Below are 8,327 nucleotides of genomic sequence, written 5' to 3'. Positions count from 1 at the left end.
CCTCCTGTACCTGCCCAAAGTCCTACACACAGCCTAACATAGCTCAGCCAACACCTCCTTCCCTCAGCAGAATGTTCTGTGCCACACTTGAAATTATAAGCTCTGTGTCTCCCTTGGTAACTATGGCTCAGGTAGGGATCTATGACTAAGGCCACTACCCCAACCATGGCAAAGCAGAAGGGATGTGGCAAAGAACCAACATCTGCAGTAGGCTTACCAGCGTGTGCCAGGCACCAGGATAAGTGCTTCACATGTGTTCTCTCATTTCAACCTCAGGACATCCCTGCAAGGTAACTACAATGACCCTATCTGCAGATGAGGAAATCAAGACTTGGAGATGTAACTTACCCAGCTCCTGGTAAGTTGCAAAAGAAGATTCAAAAATCAGAGCCATTAGCCCTGCAAAGCCAGTTTTCCTTTTGCTTATAGATGACATGGGTAGTGATACCACATAGCCACCCTGGGTGACGTCAGAATGTTGGCCACTGCAATGACCAACAGGGTCTAGCCAGGTGGGATTTATCCTGCTGGGGCAGAGGGCCCCCTCTCCCTACACCTACAACAATGGATAGAAGACCAGCCTCCCAGGTTTTGGCAAATCCTTTCCTAATCCCATCCTTCACTAGATGAGTAACCCAGAATGCTCCTTGACAGTCAGGAAACTCCAGACAGAAATCCTGCTTAGACTCGCAAATCTCTGCCAAGCTCCTAATATTGAAAAGCCCCATGCTGGGCACTGAGAATGCAAATGTAAATAAGATACAGCCACTGTTCTAAAGAATCTTGAAGTCCAGTGCAGAAAACAAACACATTATCAGATAATTACAATAGAGGTAATAAGTGCCATGACCCAACAAGTTCAGGGAACCCAGGGGATACTTTCCCTCAAGTTGGGGTGGGGAAGGGAGAAGGAAGTTCTGGTTTTGCAGGAAGAAGGAGCAGCTAGTGCAAAAACTGGAAATATAAAGACTATCATACATCTTTTAACCTGCAAGTACTTTTGCGCAGCTGAAGTACTGAGTGCAAGTGGTCAAAAGTGGAATTGGAGAAAAAAGCAGATCGGGAGATCACTAGGGCCATGACACAGGAATTTCATAGTCCCCTAAAGGCCAGGGGATGCTACTAAAAGAGTTTCAGCAGAGGCGTGACCTGATCCCCTCTGGTCTGGAGAAAAATCGGTATGATGGCTGCTTGGAGAATGGATGAAAGCAGGGGGAGTCTGGAAGCGGAGACACCTCTTGGAATAGTATGGCAATAGCTTGCAGCAGGTAAGGAACACTCAGACCAAAGCAGGGGGGGCAGAGGCCAAAGGAAAAGGGACCCGCACAGGAACTACAAGGGGACCCTGCAGGCTGCTCGGCTCCCCACAAGCCCTTGCACCTTGATGATGCAGCGCTGTCCCCAGGGAATGGGGTCCAGAGGCCAGCTGACACAGCCCTACTCAACTCTCACAGCTCCGCTCCGGTCAGGGGGGAGTGTTCTTCATGTCCCAGGCAGGGAACCGCCCCCCTCAAAACTGAGTGTTTTGAAGACAGAAGCCATGTCTTGTTCAACTCCTCCCAAATACAATCTGACCTGCCATAGGTAATTAGCCGGGGTTTGAGGAATAAACAGCCCAACCCGTGACCTTGCAGGCCTGTCACACCTCTCTGAGGAAGTGACTAACACCCAACCCCCTTGATAAGAGACAGAACTTCTCATGGGCAGACAGTGGCTAATCAGGAGCAGCCAGAGAGCACCTGCATACTGTGCTGCCGCCTCCACAAAGCCATGCTGTGGACCTGTCCCCTCCTCTACCTCGCCACCTTCTGTGCCGGTAAGGACAAGCTGCTGGGCCTTTTACTCTTAGAGAAATGTGCTGCAGGAATGATTTGCTGCCGGAAGGTCATGTTTGCGGGGGGGGGAGCAGCGGGGCAGTGGGGGACACGTTGCCAAGCTGGGGTCTGACATCCATCCCCTTGCGGTGGAGGGAGCTCCCCACAGCCTCTCCACCTGAGCTTTCCCTTTCAGAGGTCTCATTGGATATCCTTTTGGAACCAGACACCAAAACCCTGACTGTTCTAGTCGGGGAGACTGCCACCTTGCGCTGCAGCGTATCAGGAGGGGACTTGAAGAACTATCAGGTGAGCTGGTATAAGATGAAAGAAGATAACTCCCTGACTTTAGTATACAGACCAAGCAACAATACTAATGACGATTTAAGGAGTAATTTCAAAGGAAATACCAATGCTTCAAAGAGTCAACTTGACATTCAAAGAACAACAGTAGAAGACGCTGGGACCTACTACTGCACGTGTGATATCCACAGTGCTCCAGTCCTGCTTCTGGTCGCCTCAGAACCATACCTGAGCCGAGACCACCTGATAGCCTGATAAGAGAGATAAGAGCTAAGTTGGGGCAAGGGCCTTATTTTTGTGGTTGGTTGAGAGGGGTCTTATTTATCAGTTGAAGAGGGAAGAACGTTCATTAGGGTTTATGCAAAGAGACCAAGGGACCCCTGCACCTGCCTCTCAAGGACTTCTGAGAAAAGGTTGAAATGAACAATCTTCAACACTGAAAAGATTTTCTTATTGTGGAGGCAGGCTACGATGAACAGAATTTCTACTATCGTGACTGCTGTAGCTCATTCCATATTGTGAAAGCATTCGTGTGCATAAACTAGATAAAGCAAGGATGGTATTCCATTACCATCCTAATCAAAATTTCCAAAGCTATTAGAAATAGCTTTAACTCTTACTCTGTGAAGAAGGATGAATAGAGTCATTTTCTGAAATGCTCCCTAACTATTTCAGGTATATAATGTTTTAGCTCATCCCTTAATTACAGTGGAGTCCTGGGGGCCCACAGGGATGGCCAGGCTGGGGTAACACCATCTCCTTCATGTCAGTCGCTGAGAGAGGTCTTGGAAACTAATACTTACGGCAATGTAGGATTTCTGAGTTGGTCATGAATCAACTGAATAAAAAAAAAAAAAAAAGATCCCAAGTCCCAAGTTGAAATGGGTGAGCCAAAAGTGTCTGAACCTATAGGGAGCCAAGGCCTGAAGGAACCCACTGAGCAGACTGACAGGCAGAAGGGCTTAAGATACAAACACTAGATAACCATCAAGGGAGTGCTTTCACCCCGTTCGCTCTAGTAACCAACTTTTTGTTTTTCTGCTCAAGTGTCTGGTTTGGAACCCTCTCTCCACATTAAGTTACAGCTCAGGCATTAGGATGCAAAATAGACGTTGATTCGTGAGAACAACAGCTCTCCTGATACCTTCTATTCAATATTCCTTCCAATGCGCTATCATCTTCATCACACATTTATTTATTGGGCAATTATTGTACTTACGATATTGGGATAGGTCATGGGAATAGAAATAGTTATAAGTCAAGTTCTAGCCTAAGTTCTATTCTCATCAATGTGTCTACAATTTATTTTAGAGATAGCATTAGAATTACAATTCAAGATTACAAACAAATACAAAAATACAAGAAAGCACATACTATCTAACAATGAGTGCTACTGATTTCATATGCAGTGTTCTAGGAACTCATAAAAGAACAATGACTGTGAGAAAAATTTCTTAGAACAGCTAAGGCTTGAAAGAGGCGGGACTTGGGTAAGTGGGAAGGAAGATGAGGGGTATTTCAAAGTGGGTGTACCTAGTTATTTATTGTTCTGTAACAAATTACCACAAAATTTAGAGGCTCGAACATTCATTATCTCACAGTTTCTATAAGTCAAGAAGCCAGGTGTGGCTTAGCTGGGTCCTTTGGCTCAGGACCTCTCATTTGGTGTAATCAAGAGGTCAGCTGGGGTGCCAGGCATCTCCAACACTGACTGAAAAAGATCCATTTCCAAACTCACTCAAGTGGATGTTGGTGATCCTCACATGAGCATCTGCAGAGGGCTCGTCATAACATAGCAGCTTGCTTCCCTAGAGCAAGAACTTGGAAAGAGAGCTTCCAAGATGGAAGGCACAGTCTTTTTGTAACCTAATCTTGGAAGTGACATCTCATTGTTTCTGCCATATTCTATTCAGTAGAATTAAGTCCATAAGTACAGCTCACACTCAAGAGAAGGAGGTGATTATATAAGAGCATGAATACCAGGGAGCAGAGCTCATTGGAGGCCATCTTAGAAGCTGCCTACCACAGATTAACACAGTAGAGCAGGAAAAGAGTGGGCTCAAAAATCTGGTTGAGACCAACTTGTTTAGAGACCCCTGACCTCTAAGGATAAAGAGATTGGATTGGATTTTATAAGCCAGTATTTCTCAAACTTCATGGTGCATGGGAAGCACTGGGACAGACTGCTGCTAATTATACTTTTGAGCCCCCGTTCGAAAATTCTTATTCAGGCTATCTGTGGGTAGGCCTGGGAATGTGCATTTATAACAAGTGCCCAGGTGATCCTGATGCAAGTGGGTTCGAGGACATGCTTTGAGAAATTCTGCTGTGCCCAGGTTCTCCTGCCCTCACTACAAAGAAATGGATATTAGAGGTGGTCAGGGCATCTCTTGAACAATGGCTCTCAATTCCAATTGCATATTTTAAATGCCTGGGAAAATTCCTTAAAAATACCAATGTCTGGAACACATCCCCAGAGATTCTGATTGAATTGGTGTGGGCATGGAGCTCTGGTTTCCCAGGTAATTCAACCTCCCTCTCCTGCCCTCTCCTCTTCCCCTCTCCAGTTTAAGATCTTGCTATTTCAATTGTGGTCTCCAGATAGCATCAGCATCACTTGGAATTTTGTCAGAATGCAGAATCTCATGCACCACCCTCGATTTAGTGCATCAGAATCTGCATTTTAACAAGATTCTCTAGGTGAGTTATATGTATATTAAAGTTCAAGAAGCACCGGTCTAGGGAGGCCATCACTATTGAAAAATTTCATAGAGGTGGAAAAATATAAATCTGTTTTTCCCAAATGCCACCCAAAAAATCCGTATTTGTAAGAAGCTCCTAAAGGGGTGCTGATGTGCAGCCAGGTGTGGGACTCACAACGAGCAATCACTCATCCCCAAATCAGGTTACAGATTATTCGTGTTACCAATATAATAAATATTCTCATTGAGTCATTGAGGTGCTATCGTGTCCTTGTATGCTCTTTGGAAGAAAGCATTACATAAATTCCAGGTATGATCATTTCTCATTCATCCACCAGCAGATTAGGAAATGAATTAATATTTATAGAGTCAATGTACTTTTTACCGCACCATGTGACCATAATAGATTATCCACTATAATCCAGAAGCTTGTGCTACAGACCTTCAACTCAAGATCAAACCAGAAAAAAGAACATGAATCATTACAGTCTGATTAAGTCTGATTGGGAAGAAAAGGGACAAGAGTGAGAGCATGTGTCTCTAATTGTCTGTTTCTCCTTCAGGACAGATGAGAACATGAAGTTCTCAGAACCTGAGACAGGCATGGGGTGAGGATGAAAAACAGAGCCTGTAGCCAAGGAAGAGGGACATCTTGGGAGAAAACAAGCAGCCTGCCCAGCAATGATCTGCGAGAGTCTGAGCACAAAACAGTGAAAAAGGAAACCGAACATAAATTAAAATTAGAGACCAGGGGGGCGCCTGGGTGGCTCAATCGTTAAGTGTCTGCCTTCAGCTCAGGTCATGATCCCAGGGTCCTGGGATCGAGTCCCGCATCGGGCTCCCTGCTCAGCAGGAAGCCTACTTCTCCCTCTCCCACTCCCCCTGCTTGTGTTCCCTCTCTCGCTGTGTCTCTCTCTGTCAAATAAATAAATTAATTAAATTAAATTAAATTAGAGACCTGGAGAAATGTCCTGAGCTTACCAGCTGGTAATTGAGAAAATCTTTTATATTTTACCTGGGGCTCCAGACTGAGGTGGAGATAGGGCCATCAAGGGCCTTAGCATTATATAAACATAGGTGAAGAGTTTCTGAAGAAATTCCAAAGCCAAATGAATGACAGGAAAGTCAGCTGATATTTTTGTATTGTCCGTGTTCTTCCCCACTACACTGGTAAAGCCAACGGAGAGTTGACTAAAGTCATATTATTGTTGTCGCCATTATCCTGCTTCCTGTGATTCTTATCCATCATGAAAAGTGCTCACTTGAGCACTGGGTGTTATGCACAAACAATGAATCATGGAACACTATATCAAGAACTAATGATGTAATGTATGGTGATTAACATAACAATTAAAAAAAGTGCTCACTTGAAAGAGTTTATAGCAGTGAAGAGAAATCCCAGAGAGTATCTGCCCAGACTGTAAAAGGTCTCTGAGTTCATTTGTCGGGGCGTTGTAATAGGCATGGTGCTTCCACTGGGCTCCCCAGCAAAGTCCCTAAGCATGACAAGTGGCTAACAATGGAAAATATGATTGCTCAAAGGCAGCAAGAAGGTGGTAGCTTATGTCTAAAAACAGTGCCATGGACTGGCTGCATGTATGAACAAGCCATCCAGCACCATGGAACCATGGTATGGAGTGACTGGCAACAGAAAAGAAGAGGATCAGGGTATATATCTTCCTCTGCATCAGAGAAGGCCACAGTCAGCCAAGAAAGAGAATGTGATTCCTATCATACATTGTATTTTCTGAAAGGGTCACAACCTTGAAGAAGTTACTCTTTACAGCACCCTGAAAGTGCCCAGGGAACATACAGGTAGGGCCCAAGTAAGGAAATGGACTCAAGGAAATCCAAGTTGTGACCTTCATTCTGAACAATTAAGGCTTTAAACAGAAAATTAGAGCCACTGAATTTAAAAGCCAGAGGGATCTTAAAGGCCAAGCAGGAATCCCTCCATTCAATTTTTATGTTCATTAAATAATAATGGAATAAATGATCATCCAAACTCAATTAAAATATTTTCAATGACAGTTCTTATTTTTAAAAATCACCTCTTATATGAAATTGAGGTCTGCTTCCCTGTAACTTTTTTTTGAAGTATAATTAACATACAAAGTTATGTTAGTCTCCAGTGTGGAACCTACTGATTTGACAATTCTATACATTATTCAGTGCTCACCATGGTAAGTGTGGTCACTATCACAAAAGGTGGGTGAGTAGGGGGATGGGAGAAATAGATAAAGGACATTAAGAGGTACAAACTCCCAATTATAAAAGAAATAAATCACGGAGATGCTTCTTTATAACTTTTTATGTTGGTATTTGTTGTGCATTCTGAAACAACACCAGCTAAGTCTTACCTTTATATTTTCACATATTTGAAGACAGATATCATATCCAACCTCCCAGGCCCTCATTTCTCTATACCCAATACTCTCAACCATTCCTTATGGCTGTCTCATAAGCTTTAAGGTCCTCAAGAGGAGACTCTAAGTGCAGTATATTTTTCTGTTCCACAGAATTCTCAATAGTGTGATTCTCAGGTGGTGGGGAGTCAATAAATATGAGTGAATGCATGAATACCTATGTGTACAATGACTGTTCAGTGTGTCCACTTAGATGTCTCAAAGTCACTTCAACTCAACTCCAAGACTTACATCAAAATCTTCCTTCCAAATATGGTCTTTTCCTGAGGTTTCCTATCTCAGTGAATAACATTGCCATCTCCAACCCAGGCGCCCCTCTCCATCCTCCACTACCAACACCCTTGGTCCAAACTTCCATTTTCTCCTTTGAAATATTTCATTAGTCTTTTGAATGATCCTCTGGGACCTTCCAACTGATCCTCCCCACAGCAGCCAGAGTGATTTTTTCAACATACAAATATGCTTATGTTACACCCCTGCTTAAAAACCCTTCAGTGACTTCCCATTGCTTACAGGCAAAAGGCCATACAAAATCCCCGAAGAGGCCTCCACAACCCTGCAGAGTCTGACCCCTTCTCATCTATACTGCCAATACTTCTTACCCGCCTCCTTCATTTCCCGTGCCCCTGTCAAACAGACCTTCTTCCAGTTGCTGAAATGCACAGGTGCCCTCCCAACCCAAGACTTTTGCACATTATATTACTCCCTCCTTGTGGAACACTTCTCCTATCTCTTCATCACCTGTTTAACTCCTACTCACCTTCAAATCAAAGTTTACACATCAATTCCTCAGAGATGTCTTGACATCTCCCAGCAAGTTCAGATGTTTATTGGGGTTTTTAAAATATGCCTCCAGGGGTAGAGGGAAGGTGGGGTGGAGAATAGAAAAGGAAGAAAAATAAAATAAAATATGCTTTCATATATCAGTTTGTAATATTATTTCATTAATTTAATTAATGTCTATTTTTCTAGTTTGTAAGCTCTGAGAGATCTGGGACTATATCTGCTTTTGCTTATCATTGAACCTGACCAATTGCATAAATGCATTTGTATGAATAAATGAATGACTCTGGGATCTTGAT

General features: G+C 43.6%; 1 long non-coding RNA gene across 1 annotated transcript; it reads left to right on the top strand.

Moving 5' to 3' along the window:
• The first annotated feature begins 1,563 nt into the window (after positions 1–1,563).
• Positions 1,564–6,036, top strand: LOC148163917 (uncharacterized). The gene is made up of 3 exons (XR_015768524.1): positions 1,564–1,816; positions 2,011–2,123; positions 5,383–6,036. It is a non-coding gene; the product is annotated as an uncharacterized LOC148163917 (long non-coding RNA).
• The last annotated feature ends 2,291 nt before the right edge of the window (positions 6,037–8,327 follow it).

The sequence above is a fragment of the Eumetopias jubatus genome, unplaced genomic scaffold (genome assembly GCF_037043125.1).
Source record: "Eumetopias jubatus isolate StellerSeaLion01/CBP00866 unplaced genomic scaffold, mEumJub1_p1.0 scaffold_7, whole genome shotgun sequence".
NCBI lineage: Eukaryota > Metazoa > Chordata > Mammalia > Carnivora > Otariidae > Eumetopias > Eumetopias jubatus.
This window is presented reverse-complemented; position numbering and strand designations above follow the sequence as displayed.